Source organism: Tursiops truncatus, chromosome 3 (assembly GCF_011762595.2).
Source record: "Tursiops truncatus isolate mTurTru1 chromosome 3, mTurTru1.mat.Y, whole genome shotgun sequence".
In the NCBI taxonomy this organism is placed as follows: Eukaryota; Metazoa; Chordata; class Mammalia; order Artiodactyla; family Delphinidae; genus Tursiops; species Tursiops truncatus.
This window is the reverse complement of record NC_047036.1, coordinates 53305467-53321120: the sequence shown is the minus strand read 5'-3', so window position 1 is coordinate 53321120 and position 15654 is coordinate 53305467. Positions and strand designations below refer to the sequence as shown.

At 45.8% G+C, this 15654-nt stretch overlaps 1 long non-coding RNA gene across 1 annotated transcript in view; it reads right to left on the bottom strand.

The window, feature by feature from the left end:
- LOC109549027 (uncharacterized) overlaps positions 1-11218 on the bottom strand; it is an 82725-nt gene extending 71507 nt beyond the window's left edge. The window contains exons 1-3 of the long non-coding RNA XR_002175168.2: positions 11104-11218; positions 8454-8586; positions 781-865 (exon numbers count right to left, since the gene is read on the bottom strand). This is a non-coding gene — a long non-coding RNA (uncharacterized lncRNA). The remainder of the gene's footprint in view (positions 1-780; positions 866-8453; positions 8587-11103) is intronic.
- Between the last annotated feature and the right edge of the window lie 4436 nt (positions 11219-15654).

Sequence of the window (15654 nt, the reverse complement as noted above, 5' to 3'; positions counted from 1 at the left end):
CTACCTGATATTTTCAGACTGCTCCTCCTGCATTTCTTTCAAACCCCGTGCATTTCAACCAAACTCACTCACCTGTTCTGCAAACACACCTCACCTTCTTTACTTAAGCCACTCTCCTGCATGAAATATCGTCCCTTCCTTCTACCAAAATCCTAAGTGGCAAGCAAAGTCCTTTTTATAAATGTTTGGACTGCCTCCTGACTAATGTAATCCTATTCTCTGAAACCCCATAACTCTGGATCTATTCCTCTGGTGGACTTAACACAGTGAAGCCTCCATTAAGAGCTCATGATTCGTGTGTTATCTCTGTAAGATGATGCGTTCCTTGGAGTGGCAAGTTTGGGACCCCATTTGTCTTGGACCATTCACAATGCTAGCAGTGACTTCCATCTCCATATTTGAGGACCAGATGACTGGGCCAGTTTCCTGACTGCCTGCAACAGTAATAATAATCACAGTATAGGTTTTCACAGGCTGGGGTGAAGCCTACCAGTATGAGAGAGTTGAGGACCACCTGTCTTTCTGGCTGAGGCAAGTTTGGGATTAGAATGATATATAGTGGCATAGTGGGCCAGTTACAGGTGCAATCTCATATTTCTTACTTTAGCTTGACATTGGTTCCTGTCAAGTGAACTTTAACTGCTATTTCCAATTTTCCTTCCAGTTTGAGATTAGAGCTGGTATTTAGTCACCAAGATAGCAAGCTCCTCTGTGGCAAACTAGATCTCCTCAAAGATCCCCCCTCCATCCTGTCCCCTGGTTCTCTATCCACTGTATTACCTTGGACTTGTCCTTCTCCAGGATTCAGCCCACAGCGCCTGATCCACAAAGTTGCCTTGGACTACAGGGTTTTCATTTCATTCTCCTAAAAAAATAAATGTAACATTTTTTATTGAAACATCCCACATGGCTAAAAGAATTCAAACAGAACAAAAGTGTACTATATGAAAAAATCTCCCTCCCATACCATAGTTCCCCAGTTGAGGAGTCTCTCAGTCTCCTAAGGACAACCGCTAAACCATTTCTTTGGCTACCCTTCCAGAAGTTTTCCCTCACCTGCAAATATATATAACATATAATCACTTTTGTATAGGAACAAAAGAACACAACGCACACTAGTGTGCTACTTGGTTTTTGTTCTTAACAATATTCAGCAATTGTAAATATTCAGTAACTTGTAAATCTAAGTTAATACACAGAAAGCCCTTGGAAGAATACCTGGCCCACAGTCAATGCTCAATGACCCTTCACATGGAACCTAGCAGAGGACATTCCAAGATTCTAAAGTTCATACCTATGAGACCCTAGGAGCACACAAAAAAACACTGCAGTTCTCTTGCACGAGAGCTCAGAGGTGCTTCTTTCCACTCACATTCCAGAGACAGGCTCCTGCAGACCTGGCTGTCACCTCTCACACTGCCACCGGAGTTCATCCTCTCAACCAACACACACCTCCCTTCCTCTGCTCCCACCAAGCTAAACAATCCATGCAAGGATAAAGGCCTCATAATGGGTTTTGCTGCAACCCCTTTCAGAAAACTGAGAAAAAGCCGCTTCTTGCCCTTTAATTTGATTACATGGCAACGAAAGATAAATTCATCCGTATACTATGCGTTGTGTGAAATCAGCACCCCCGGTTTTGCCCAAGCTGGCTCAGCCCCGCACCCCGTCACGGTAACATGGAGAGTCTCCGGCCTTCGGCTCCTGTCCCAAACCTCTCCTACCAAGCCGTCTGATTAGAGGAGAGCTCCCAGGAGGTGTAAATTAAGAAGTTAACCAGACCAGGGCACAGCTGCGGGTTGGAGCACCCTTGGGAGACCACCAGAGAAGTCTTTGCTCCCCTCGAAAGCAGTTTTCAGTTTAAAGCTCTGAAAAACTTCTCCCCACCCTCCCATCCCTGCCATTTTCGCCATTTTCGCCATTTTCAGTCCTCCCCCCGCCGCGCGGAGGCCTGCAGGACTTCCCGTTGTTCGGTTCACACACCTGAGGAGCCTCTCACTTCCGCTGCTGCTTACAGCCAGCCTACCCAGCATGCACCGCGGCAGACCGGGCACCACTCCCCCTGGGGTGGGGGAAGGGCAGGGCCGGAGCGTTTGGCTCTTGAGGTTTTTGGGGGTGTCTGTAGAATTTGGGAGAGCTTGCATTTAGTGAGAAGCTGGTGACCACTGCTCCTGAACAACGAGTTGAAAGTCCTTTTTTTTTTTTGCGGTACGCCAGCCTCTCACCGCCGTGGCCTCTCCCGTTGCGGAGCACAGGCTCCGGACGCGCAGGCTCAGCGGCCATGGCTCACGGGCCCAGCCGCTCCGCGGCACGTGGGATCTTCCCGGACCGGGGCACAAACCCGTATACACTACATCGGCAGGCGGACTCTCAACCACTGCGCCACCAGGGAAGCCCGAAAATCCTTTTAAATTCCATCCCCACTAGAGACTTTTCTTTCCAAGTACACGCGGGTTTATGGGCTGGAGGACACAATGTGCACGCACAAACGGGGTCCCCCAGCAACTGAAAGTGGGGAGAAATGCCATCACAGTGGCACCCTGATTCTCATTAGGGGAAGAAACATGAGATGCTTGACCCTTTCATGTTACTTGCTGGAGGCTTATGTAGGGTGAGAGACGGGGTCAAAACAGGCCAGCTGTAGACAACTGTTTTGCCACTGACTTTGCAGACATTTCCCAAAGCCCTGTGGCACCCGATACCCCTACCGGCATAACTGCACACACACACGGAGAGTGAGCCTTCTTTCATAACAGCTGCAGCTTCTTAACGGAATGGCCTTTCCACTGAACCTGTCATAGAGACTAGCCCAAAGCCCCTGTCAACAAGAATATTAAAAATTCAGGAAGAAGTTGAGTAAACAGGGCACTGTTACTTAAAGTGGTACTTGGTCAGGCCACCCCGGCCAACAGAGATCCAGGGACTACTGAATGACCTCAAGTGTTCTGGACCAGAACGAATAAGGAGAAACTACTGTGAGCAAGAAAAATAACCAGGTCAACCTCCTAGAGCCCTGGGTGTGAACAAAAGGCTAGGGTCAGAAGGGTACCCCAAGCAGTGTGTCAAGGCTCAGACCAACCTCGAGAGGAACATCCAGGGATGCAGTGGGATTGTGTCACGGATGGAATGTGGGCTGCAGGCTGAGCACTGTGCTGAAGGCAAAGTGACAGAGTCCCTGCGCACGGGTGTGAGAGAAGAGCGGGGCGCACGTTTAGGGGAGGGATCAGACACTCTCCAGGGGAGGACGGATGACAACTCTGAGCAGCTGTCTGCAAAGTTCAGGACTGCAAAGCCGTTCCAGTGACTTTATGGAATTAAGATGTTTGGGGCAGGAGTTTCAGACAAAACTATGAATTTAGTCTAGCTTCCAGTTGTTTCCAGACAAAAACCTGGGCGTCATTCTTGGCATCTCTCTCTCTCTCTCTCCCTCTCTCGCCCCCACCCCACGTCCAGTCGATCAAGGAATCCTATTGGCCCTATTTTCAAAATATATCTCAATTCCGCCCGGTTCTCAACACCTCTGCTGCTATCACCCTGGTCCAATCTATACCATCTCTCACCTCAATTACTGAAATAACTTCTCCAGGGTTCTTATTTCCACCTTTGCTCCCCTGCAGTCCACACAGCAGCCAGAGGGATACAATGAAAATGTGAGTCAGATGGTGTCCCTTCTCTGCTGGAAACCCTCCAATGGCTCCCCATCTTACTCAGAGGAAAAGCCAAATCCTTCCACTGTCTTACAAGGTCCTGCACAGACTGGCCCCATGGTCCCTTGGTCCTCATCTCCTCCTGCTCTCAGCCTCACTCCCTCACTCCGGCCGTACTGGCATCCTCATCCTCCTTGAACTGACCATGTCCACTCCTGCCTCAGGGACTTCCTCAACTATACTTCCCTCGGCCTGGGAAGCTCCTTCCCAGGATATATTCATGACTCACCCCTCAGCTCATTCATTCTTTTCTCAAATATGAAATTCTCAGGAAGATCTACCCCATCCAAAATTACAAGTGCGTCCCCTTTGAACTGCTCTATTATTTTCATATCATTTATCACTTTCTAATGTGATATATAAGCACTATATATAGAATGCATTTATTATACATTGTCCTTCCTCACACTAAAATGCAAAGTTCCATGAGAGCAAGGAGTTTTATGTAGTTTGTCAGTTGGTGGATTTTTTGAGGCTACTAGAACGTCTGGCTTACAGATGGCTCTCAATACAAATAGTTTAAATGAATAAGTAAAGTAATTTAGGGTTGAAGCCATCGAATGGCCCCTTCACCAGACTAGTAGCTCCTCTATGGCAGGAAAGGTACCATCCATCCATTCATACGTGTGTACATATTTATTGAGCACCTAACCTATACAAAGCACTTTGCTGGGGTCTAAAATATAATGGCGAAAAAAACATAGACGGTCCTACCTTCAAGGAGCTTACAACTTAGTGACTGGAGACAGATAACCCTGCAAATAAGGGTTATTCAACAATAACCCTGCAAATAAGGAGATAATTACAATTGACATAAGTGTACTATTAAAATAGTCCAGGAAAGACATTCTGTTTTGAGTTAGGTTGGTAGCAGAGGAAATGGAAAGAGCTGAACTGATTTGAGATTACTTAGAAGATGGAAAATACAGGCGTTGTCAATGGATCAGATGGGGTTGGGGAGAATTTTATGACAAAGGTGAGTCCTGAATTTCTGGTTTAAGAAACTGGGTGGATTAAAGTGCCCTTTGCATGGGTTAGCGTAGGAGGCTTGATAACGGACCCTCAAAAGATATCCATGTCCTCAACTCTGGAACCTGTGAATGCTACCTTATCTGGAAAAAGAGTATTTACAGATATGATTAATTTAAGGGTCTTGAGAATAAGAGATTATTCTGGATTAACTGGATGGGCCCTAAATACAATCTTCCTTATAAGAGGGAAGCAAAGGGAGATTTAAACACACACATACAAGAAGGCAATGTGAAAATGGAACAAAAAGAGATTTAAAGATGCTGCCCTTGAAAATTGGAGTGATGTGGCCACAAGCCAAGTCTGATAATTAATTTTCTGTGTCACCTTGACTTGGCCACGGGATGTCCAGACATTTGGTCGAACATCATTCTGGGTGTGTTTGTCAGGGTGTTTCCTGATGAGATTTTGTTTGATTCAGTAGACTGAGTAAAGCAGGTTGTCCTCCCTAATGTGGGTGGGCCTCATCCAATAAATTGGAGACCTGAATAGAACAAAAAGTCTGAGAAAGAGGAAACTTGTCCTGCCTAATTTCTTGAATCAAGACAGTCCTCTTCTCCTGCCCTCAGACTGGAATTTACAGCATGGACCCTCCTGAGTCTCTAGCTTGACGACTGCAGATCTTCTCACCCTCCATAGTTACATGAGCCAGTTCCTTATAATAAAACTATACATACACACACACAAACACACACACACTACTGGTTCTGTTTTTCTGGGAAACCCTCACTAATACACCAAGAAATGTTGGCAACCACCGGAAACTGGAAGAATCAAGGAACAGATTTATCCCTGAAGCCCCCAGAGAAAGTGTAGTCCTGCTGACATCCTGCTTCAGCCCAGAGGAACTAATTTTAGATTTCTGGCCTCCAGACTGGGAGTATAAGTGTGTGCTGTTTTAAGCAAATCCATTTGTAGTAATTCATTACAGAAGTCGCAGGAAACTAATGCAACGGGAAGCAGTGTAAGTGGATCATCTAAGGGTAGGGGGACATCAAGATTCAGTTTGGAATATGGGATCTGAGATGCCTGTCACACACCTAATGGAGAAGCAGGCCAAAAAGGGATTTGGATATGCAGGTAGGAGACTGATGGAATGGTCTGAGCAAGCATTATCAGCCCCACGGTCCCAGAGCCTGGAAAGCACGAGAAGCAGAGTGAAAAGGAAAGATGGCCAAGCACCATGTCCTGAGGAACTCTCAACATTGAGAGGACAGGTAGAAAGGTAGCCTGAAAGAGAAACAGGAGAACATGGGGTCTTTGAGGCCAAGAGATATGAATGTTTTTGAATGACAAGAGTGATCAATTCTGGCACAGAACCCAGTCTGGAGTAGATTGAAGAGTGAATGGTTGATGGGAAAGCAGAGAGAGCCTGTGTGGGCAACTTATTCTTGAATTTTGTTTGACTTGGAACGTACATAAAGAGAGCCGATAGTTGCTATGGACAATGGATCCAGGGAGGATTTTTCATTCTTATGTTCAGATAAAAGAGTTTCAGGCATTGCGTATGACTTGGAAATGACCCAATAGAATGGAAACAGATAGAAATTCAAGTGAGGGTGAGGTTACCTGCTGAAGCCTAAGAAGGGGAGCATACAGAGATCAGGTCTCAATCCTGGCTGTAGTTTAGGTGTCCCTGAAGGCATTTTAAAAATTCCGATTCCCAGCCTGCACTCAAGACCAAAGACATCAGATTTTCTGAGTTGGGAGCCAGACATCAGTCACTGTTAAAGCTTCCCAGGTGATTCCAATGAGTGGTCCGTGGGATTCAGAGCCCATCTGGAAGGAGTGGCATTGGGTCCAAGGAGAATCAGGTGCAGGTGCAAGTAAGTTTGGAGGTTTGGTGGGCGTAAGTTAGAGACTTCCCAACTTCACCTTCATACTTCCAAAATTCAAGACAAGGTCAAGTGCTAAGCATGTGCTGAGTGTATAAATGAATAAGGAGAAGACTGAGAGCTGAAGAAAAAACGACATTGTTCATACTGAGAGTGGAAAGGGGAAGATGCCTCAACTGGAAAAATGTGGGAAGAGTGTGGAAAGAGCTGTGAATTTATAGCTATACCTTCCATCCATTCATTCAACTGGCATTCATCAGACAGACACCAAACCAGGCTGTGGGGATAAAACATAAGCAAGACATTGTCCCCAACCTCACAGTTTTCACAATTCAATGGAGGAGAGGGACATACAAGGAAACAGAACATTCAAGAGCTGTAATAGAATCAAGCACAAGGGATAGTGGGAACTTAGACCTTTGTAGGGACAGAAGTCACCTCCTCCCATAAGTACTTGGCACGTGCTCTTGAGACATATTCATTGTACTCCAAGCACCTTATCATCCTGAGGAAACAGAGGAGGAAATGACAGCTCAGCTCTTATTCTGCAGGTATGACTAAAGCAGCCCTAAAACTGTAATGACATGTCAGCTGGTCAGTGCCACATGGGGTCTCTAAGCAGGAGAAAGTCTCAGCCGTCAGGCAGGGTGGTGGCAATGCTGAGGTCAACATGGGATGTTCTACATCAGGGGTCCCCAACCCCCGGGGACGAGGACCACTACCGGCCCTCAGCCTGTTAGGAACGGGGGCCGCACAGCAGGAGGTGAGTGGTGAACGAGCGAGGGAAGCTTCATCTGCCGCTCCCCATGGCTCGCATTACCTCCTGAACCATCCCTCCTCCCCCACCATTCCCCCGCCCCCGTCCATGGAAAAATGGTCTTCCATGAAACGGGTCCCTGGTCCCAAAAAGGATGGGGACCACTGTTCTACATGGTAATCTTCCAGATGACATTCAGAAAGTGGTCACTAGGTGGCAGGGTTAACATTTGCAAAGTAGCTGCCAGTAGCAGTCACTACTAGCTGGATACTCGCTGGAAACGTTGTTTGTTTCCATCCCGAAGGGAAAGTGGAGCCAAGTCCTAGGGACATAGGATGATTGGGTAGAGTTTCTCGAATTTCACGCAGAGCTCCCTCCATATGCAATCCCTCGCTTCTAAAGCTGGACCCCTCTCTGCCTTAGGGACACGGGCCTCAGTACACACCCGGCCCTAAGAAGCAGTTGCAGAGTGGGGTTTGCAGTGGGGAGGAGGACAGGCTGCAAAGTTTTCTTCAAAACACTGGGGAAAACAAGTGGCTCTGATGGGTTTTTTCCCTTCTTCAGATTTCCCTGTCACCGTCTTTCTCCTGTTTTACCTGGTGCCAGGCTCCCTAGGTTCAAGCCCTACCTCAGCCACAGAGCCAAATGACCTTGAGCAATTTACTTAGCTTCCTTGTGTTTCTTTACCCAGAAATGACAGAGTGTAGTCATAAAGATAGTGAGTTAAAATCTCTAACTTACTTAGAACAGTACCTGACAATAAACAGTAAGCACTATGTACTAAATATTATTATTTTCTCAATGAAAAAGAAAGAACTTTTTTCTAAATTCCTTATGAAGACGGTAAATAGTTGGCACTCTAAGTTGTAATTTAAAAACATAAACAACTTCGAATCCCAATTTTTCAGATGAAAGTATAAAGAAAAAAGTGACAACACAACAAAAGGTACATCTATTCTGGAATGGTGAACCATGGTCAGGTTCTTTTCCTGGTAGAATTCTAGACTGGAAATAGGCCACCTCCTGCCAGGGAAGCATCTAATCCTCCAGGTATCCAGCTTCCCACTCCCTTCCCTACAGAAAAAACAAAGCCTGAGACCCCAGTGTCAGCAGGTGCTTTACAACCTGTCCTAGGTCTTGATTGTGGTGGTGGTTCTCTCATTCCCCATATGAGCACGAAATTCTGGCATCGCAGCCGGCAGCCTCTCCAGATACTCCAAAACTGCATTGCCCCACCAAGGCTATACATTTTTTTTTCCTGAAAAAACAAACAAACAAACAAACACAGCTTGGGATAGCTCAATTTCAACCTTGATTATGACCTTATCAACTCATACAAAGCAAAGTTTTTTGTCATTTGTTTAGTTTCTAATTGTGACTTGAATAGTGACTGTGCGTGTGTTTAAAAGCTACAAGTCAGCCTCATTTTTCACAGCAGATAGACATGTAGTTAAATTTTGAAAAATCTGGTCATAAAAACTGCACGAGATTTGGTTACAGGAATTCTACGATACAGTGTAGTCACAAACTGAGTTCTTTGATAATATAAATGCTTGTATTTTATCAATCCTGCAATTTAAAATTTTTTTAATAAATTTATTTATTTTATTTTTGGCTGCGTTGGGTCTTCGTTGCTGCGCGCGGGCTCCCCCCCAGTTGCGGCGAGCGGGGGCCGCTCTTCGCCACAGTGCGCGGGTCTCCCATTGCAGTGGCCTCTCCCGCTGCGGAGCATGGGCTCCAGGGGTGCAGGCTTCAGCAGCTGCGGCCCGCGGGCTCCAGAGCGCAGGCCCAGCAGTTGTGGCGCACGGGCCCAGCCGCTCCGTGGCATGTGGGATACCCCCGGACCAGGACTTGAACCCGTGTCCCCCGCACTGGCAGGCGGACTCCCAACCACAGTGCCACCAGGGAAGCCCCTTAAATTTTTATGCTTGGTTTGTTTAAAGCAAATTCAACTCTATTTAGAAAGTAGAAAGTTTTAGAATTTCTTCTTTCTTCTTTTTTTTTTGTTTGTTTATTAATAACAGACTACAACAGGAACAGACTGTGTTCCAAAGAGGAAGACTATGCTAGAATTGAAGCTACAATCTTATAATTTTCCCATACTTAGCCACTGCTGATAGCCACTGTCTCTCCACGTAGAGACTTTTTCTCTTAACTTGATGTTAATTTATGGAGAGTCTTATCACAATATATGTTTATTCACAATACAATGGATTTTTCTCTCTCTTGTTGAAAATCCCAAGATGCCCCAGTGCTTGGCTTCCTGTTGTCTTCCCCCAAAGACTCCACATATTTGCATCTCATATAAAAAAAAAAAAAAAGGCCAAAACTGGATTGGTACCATCTCAGAGGTGAACTGCCTACTGGGTTGGTCAATGTCAGGGCTGTGGGCTATGACACACTCCAGGTGTTTAGGACTTCCCACTCCATGACTTACCTTCAACCAGGCACATCCCATCGACCAGGCTCCACTGACCACCGGGTCCCAGTCCCAAAAGTGAAGGTAGCTCAGAGCTAAGATCTCCAACCATCCCGGCTGCTGACCCGATAGGCACCTGGGCAACCCCACAAGGACTTGGAATAACTGGCACCCACAAAACAAAGTTCTAAGAGGAAAGAACAAATGCATGCTGCCTGGGCCCTCCAGAGACCAAGAAACACGATGATCCTACAGAAAACAAGTTTTGACAAGTAAGGGACAAAGGGGGGTGGGTAGGATGATGAACAGCCATTGCTAAAGGTGAGGTTCAAAAATAAAATATGAAAATCAGAAGGAAGAAATGTTAGAGAGAGACACACAATTGAAGCAAGAACCAAATGCTAACCAAACAGTGCGCCCTGACAAGAAAAAGATTTTCAGAAAGGAAATGCAATAGAAGTGAAATGGCAGATAGACAAGGAAAGAAACGCAGCCTATAACAAAGACGAGGAAAAGAAAGAAGAGGCCTTTTCCTGAGCACAGAGGCCAGGGAGATTATAAGGTATGGACCAGCTCTCCAGCTACCTCCATCTGAACAGATATATTCCTACCACTGGGGTTGGTTTGGTTTGGTTTTTAAGTCAGAAACAATAGTAACTTGGTAAACACTTATAGACACAAGTTTTTCATGATTATTAAATTAAAAACTCTCAAATGTCAATTGCTCCGGACTAGCAAATCTTCCCTCCAAACCCCCAAACCTTCAATATGTTCCAACTACGCAGGAGCTAGAAGAGAAGTATTAGGAGTAGGTTTTATTACTGCCATTTACGGGCATTGGGACTTCAGGAGTTTACCTGGGGCCAATAGCACCTCTGTCAGGGGGAGGTAGAGGGAGAAGAGTTTGGTTCCAGCTGTGCAAAATTCTGTGGCTTATTGGAGGACCTTCTCTGCTTTAAAACAGACAGAAGCTGGCGTGTGAAATTCAAGCCATCTCTAGAAATGTGTTTAGAAAACGTGTTCTGATGTTGCCACGTTATAAAGGCCCTGTGTGCAGAATCTTAACCTTTTTCTTCGAATTCCTCAGCTCTTCCCCAAACCCCTTCGTCCTCCACCCAGGGATGGTTTCAAGAACTCCTGTGACTTGAGACACCCTCCGTCACAGGAGGAAGCAGCAACACTAAGCACAGATTGGGTATGCAAACCCAGTGAACCACCTTAATTATCTTCTTCGTATGCACAAATATTTCCTCTCATCCCTACTTAACAATCAGCAGTCGTGATGGGCTCTAATTACAACGATAAATTGGGCCTCGGACAGCCACCTCCTGCTCCATCATTAAAGGGGATATTTACCGGGGCCTTTGCAGCCAATCCATCTCCTCAGTACTGGAAAGACACCACAGCTCACAGTGGTCACCGGTTCCAAGCAGGGAAGCACTCAGTGGCCCCAGCAGCAGCTCATAGCCATGGATTCTGCACAATTAAGAAAACACATCTGCATGAAATGAGGAGTGGACCAGGGGCCTGGGGACCAAGTCAGCATGTCCTTGGCATTTACTAAGTCCAGATGTCTTTATCTTCTGGGCAGGAAGTCAGAGTCTGTCCAGATGGCATCTTGATTGCTTTCGGCTCAGCTGATTAAATTTCTAAGGCTGACATCTCTTCCAAATACCCTCTCCATTCTATGAAAATGTGGTTGTCAAATAGTGCCAGGAAGAGTCATCTGAAGATGGCAGAATGAGAGGGCCCAATTGAGAACCTGAGTGCCTGGGACATAGAGCCAGGCAAATTTCCTGCCACATGTCTGGGACTTTGGGATTCTTTCTGCTACAAGCAAGGGAATTTCTGGAGCGGCAGTACTGAGGGGCAAGATTGTGGCTGGATCAGAGATCCAGTTAGGAGTCCTGGCTCCTCCACTTTCTGACCTGTGACCTTGTGCATATTCCTAAGCCACTCTGGCCTCAGTTTACTCACCTATAAATCTGGGATAACAAAAGGAATCACTTCAACAAGCTGTTCTGAAGATTTATGAGATCATGCACATCAAGTGCTTATAAGAGAACCAGGCACATGGTAAGGGTTCCCTGCATACATTTTATTAGTACATGTGGCCCTCTGTATCCACAGGTTCTGCATCGACAGATTCAACCAACCATGGATAGAAAATATTTGAGGAAAAAATTCTAGAAAGTTCCAAAAAGCAAAACTTGAATTTGTCACAAACTAGCAGTTATTTACACAGTATTGTATTAGGTATTATAAGTAATTTAGAGATGATTTAAAGTATAGGGGAGGATGTGTGTAGATTCTCTGCAAACACTATGCCATTTTATATGAGACTTGAGCATCTGTGGATGTTGGTATCCATTGGGGTCCTGGAATCAATACCCCACAGACACTTGGGATGACTGAAGTCTTGTTAATTTTTGTTCCTGGCTTTACTTTGCCTTCTGAAGAGGTGCTCCTTAAAAACACAAACCTGCATGAGGGCAAGGGACCAGCCTGGTCACTTGCACATGCTTTATACCAGAAATAATAAATAATTCTTTATAGTCCTTTATGGGTTACCTTTCTTTCACAAGCACTCTTGAGAGGTAAGCAAGGCAGACGGTATTTCTCTTTTACTGAAGTTGAGGCTCTAAGAGGGTAATGACTTGTCCAAAGTCACATCGGTAGCTGTGTCTGAAGATAGAAACCCATAAAGGCTGTTGAACTCCTATCTGCTACAGATCCTACTCATACAAGGAAGTCAGTGTTGCAAATGGAGCAGAGGAATGAACATGCTCCCCTCCGACCACCACCATCCCACCCCCAACAAACACTTCTGGTCATGCCAACGGGACACGCGGAGCATCACCAGGATGAAGAAAGGAGGCCATGGTGATATTTACAGAAATTGCTGCCTACCTCTGCTACTTTAGAAACTCCTTTCCTCCTATGCTTCACTCTAAAGGGCTGTGGGAACTTAAACTAATACTATGCTCACAGGAAGAAGCCTGACAAGAGACAGGATGTGGAAAATGTTTCAGAAGGCCTAAAAGTCAATGGCTTAATAATAATGTGAATAATCTCAGCTCTTAGGACGTTAGACTCACGTTAATCGTTTACATTCTTAAAGGAAAAAAGATGGCAGGGTTGGATTAGGTTATTTTAAAGCTTATTTTTAGCTTTAAAATTTTTGATGTTAATGGACCACTATTAGGACCCCTTTATTTCAGAGTGGAGAGTTTACCTGAGAATCCCAATTCCCAGTCCTGTGCCCCCATATCTCACTGCCTGTTAATATCATTAACTTAAAGCTTGAGAGAAAAGCCCTAAGGATGCTTTTAAAATTTCTGCCTTTATAAAACACACCAGGTGAAAGAGAAGTTAGTAGATGGCACTTACCGTATGGTTAATTAGAAGTTAAAGCTGGGGCTTCCCTGGTGGCGCAGTGGTTGAGAGTCCGCCTGCCGATGCACGGGACATGGGTTCGTGCCCCGGTCCGGGAAGATCCCACATGCCGTGGAGCGGCTGGGCCCATGAGCCATGGCCGCTGAGCCTGCGCGTGCGGAGCCTGTGCTCCGCAACGGGAGAGGCCACAACAGTGAGAGGCCCGCGTACCGCAAAAAAAAAAAAAAAAAAAAAGGAAGTTAAAGCTGGACAAATATTCCATTTTTTAAAATAAACTTATTTATTTATTTTTGGCTATGTTGGGTCTTCGTTGCCGTGCGCGGGCTTTCTCTAGTTGAGGCGAGCGGGGGCTACTCTTCGTTGCGGTGCACGGGCTTCTCATTGCGGTGGCTTCTCTTGTTGCGGAGCACAGGCTCTAGGCGCACGTGCTCCAGTAGTTGTGGCACTCGGGCTCAGCAGTTGTGGCTCGCGAGCTCTAGAGCGCAGGCTCAGTAGTTGTGGTGTGCGGGCTTAGTTGCTCCATGGCATGTGGGATCTTCCCAGACCAGGGCTCAAGCCAGTGTCTCCTGCATTGGCAGGCGGATTCTTAACCACTGTGCCACCAGGGAAGCCCCAAATATTCTATTATGTTATGCATATTTCCAGAACCATTTATGTGTAACTGGATGACCACGGAATAGTGAAACCTAGTTTTGGGGAAATGTCCCAAATCAGAGAGATTTTAAATTGTTATAACATGGGCCCCAGGGAATGGATATTTCCAGTATCGATCATCTCTGGAAGAGGGTAAATCCTGGGGCAGGAAATGCAAGGAAGAACCCCCCCGTTTCCCTGGGTACAAAGCCAAGAAGGCTTGGACTCTGAGATGTGAAAAGGGCCGTAGTATTTTTGTGATGGAGAGGAGCTGGTGATGCCATGGGAAGACACTGTATCTGCTTTGATGGTGGTGGTGGCAGCAGTGCCATCAATCACAGGGCAGAGAAAGAGCCGGTTCTGGAGCAGCAGGATAAAGGCTGGCATCTTGAAGCCGTCAACACAACTCAGTTTGAACTCAAGCATGACATGAGAAGAACCATGTCCCCTCTCCAGGTGGCAGAGGCCCGTTAGCATCGCTTGCTCTGTCTAGCCTGGGGACCTCACAAGAGACATCAGCTGCAAGGCAGCAGTTACACAGCACAGTAAGCAGGCTTGAGGGCTCTGTTTACGTGTGCCCACAAGGTAGCACACCCTCAGATAGAAGTGGGGACAACTTCTGGCCTTTATGGCTCTGAACCTTGTGTCATAATAATTTGGTAAAATAAATAAACAAATATGAAGAAATATAATGATAAAGAGTAAAACTGACCGTAAAATGCATTTGAATATTCAAGTTAAAGTAGCATTTTAGATGCAAGTAGATTTAATCGTCTGGAGTCAGTGGGGAAAGCAGGCGTGACCCAAAAAGCAGAACAAAAACTAAATGTACAAGAAGAAAAAAAAAAAGGACAGTTTAATACCAACTGGTGCCCATAAGCTACAACAGATATTAAACATCTAGTTCTTTGCTAAAGTTGGATCACAAAAGCGTATTTTGGTTTGCACACCCTTGGAAGAAAACAAACTAGCCGTTGGGTCATTGCTAAGAAAAGGCATAAAGAGCCAGACAAGGTATCCAAGGACCTCACATCGCTCCCCAGGCTATAATCACCTTGAAACACAGGAAAGTGAGTTCACAGGTCTCCCAGACATGAAATTGGGGGTTCTATGGAGTCACCCATGGGTGACAGCTGACACTAGGGATGAACTGCATGGAAACCTGGTGCAAAACAAGACAGAATACAGCAACAACAGAGAATGGTTTGGGGTTTGTATGTAAATATGTAATATAAGGGTACTTGAACTTTATAAAAACTTCTGGGGTCCACAGATCTGTCGTTTCCCCACTGACATGGGTACCAGTCTGTAGAAATAAATGAGTTACCGGTGCCTTTTCTCATCTTCTCCTTTCCCTCTCTGTATCTCTGCAAGACCTAGTCCTTGTAACAGGTAACAGCAGTCCATCCCTAAATGGCACTGTGAATGAATTAAGATTGCAGCAGTCATGATATGATGCCCATAGCTCCAGCCAAACCTCTCTATTTTTTATATTTGTGGAAGGGGTAAGACCACCTCCATTAGTAAAGAAAGAGCGATTGTCAACAAAGAGCCAATGTAACTCTGTTTTATTGGCTCAAGCCAATGACTGTTAGATAAGTAAAACGGAAATCATTGTTTTGAAATAGAATAATGGGATTTTTAATTTTTTTTAGTTTTTTATTTTTTTGTGGTACGCAGGCCTCTCACTGTTGTGGCCTCTCCCGTTGCGGAGCACAGGCTCCGGACGCGCAGGCTCAGCGGCCATGGCTCACGGGCCCAGCCGCTCCGCAGCATGTGGGATCTTCCCGGACCGGGGCACGAACCCGTGTCCCCTGCATCGGCAGGTGGACTCTCAACCACTGCGCCACCAGGGAAGCCCCAATAATGGGATTTTTA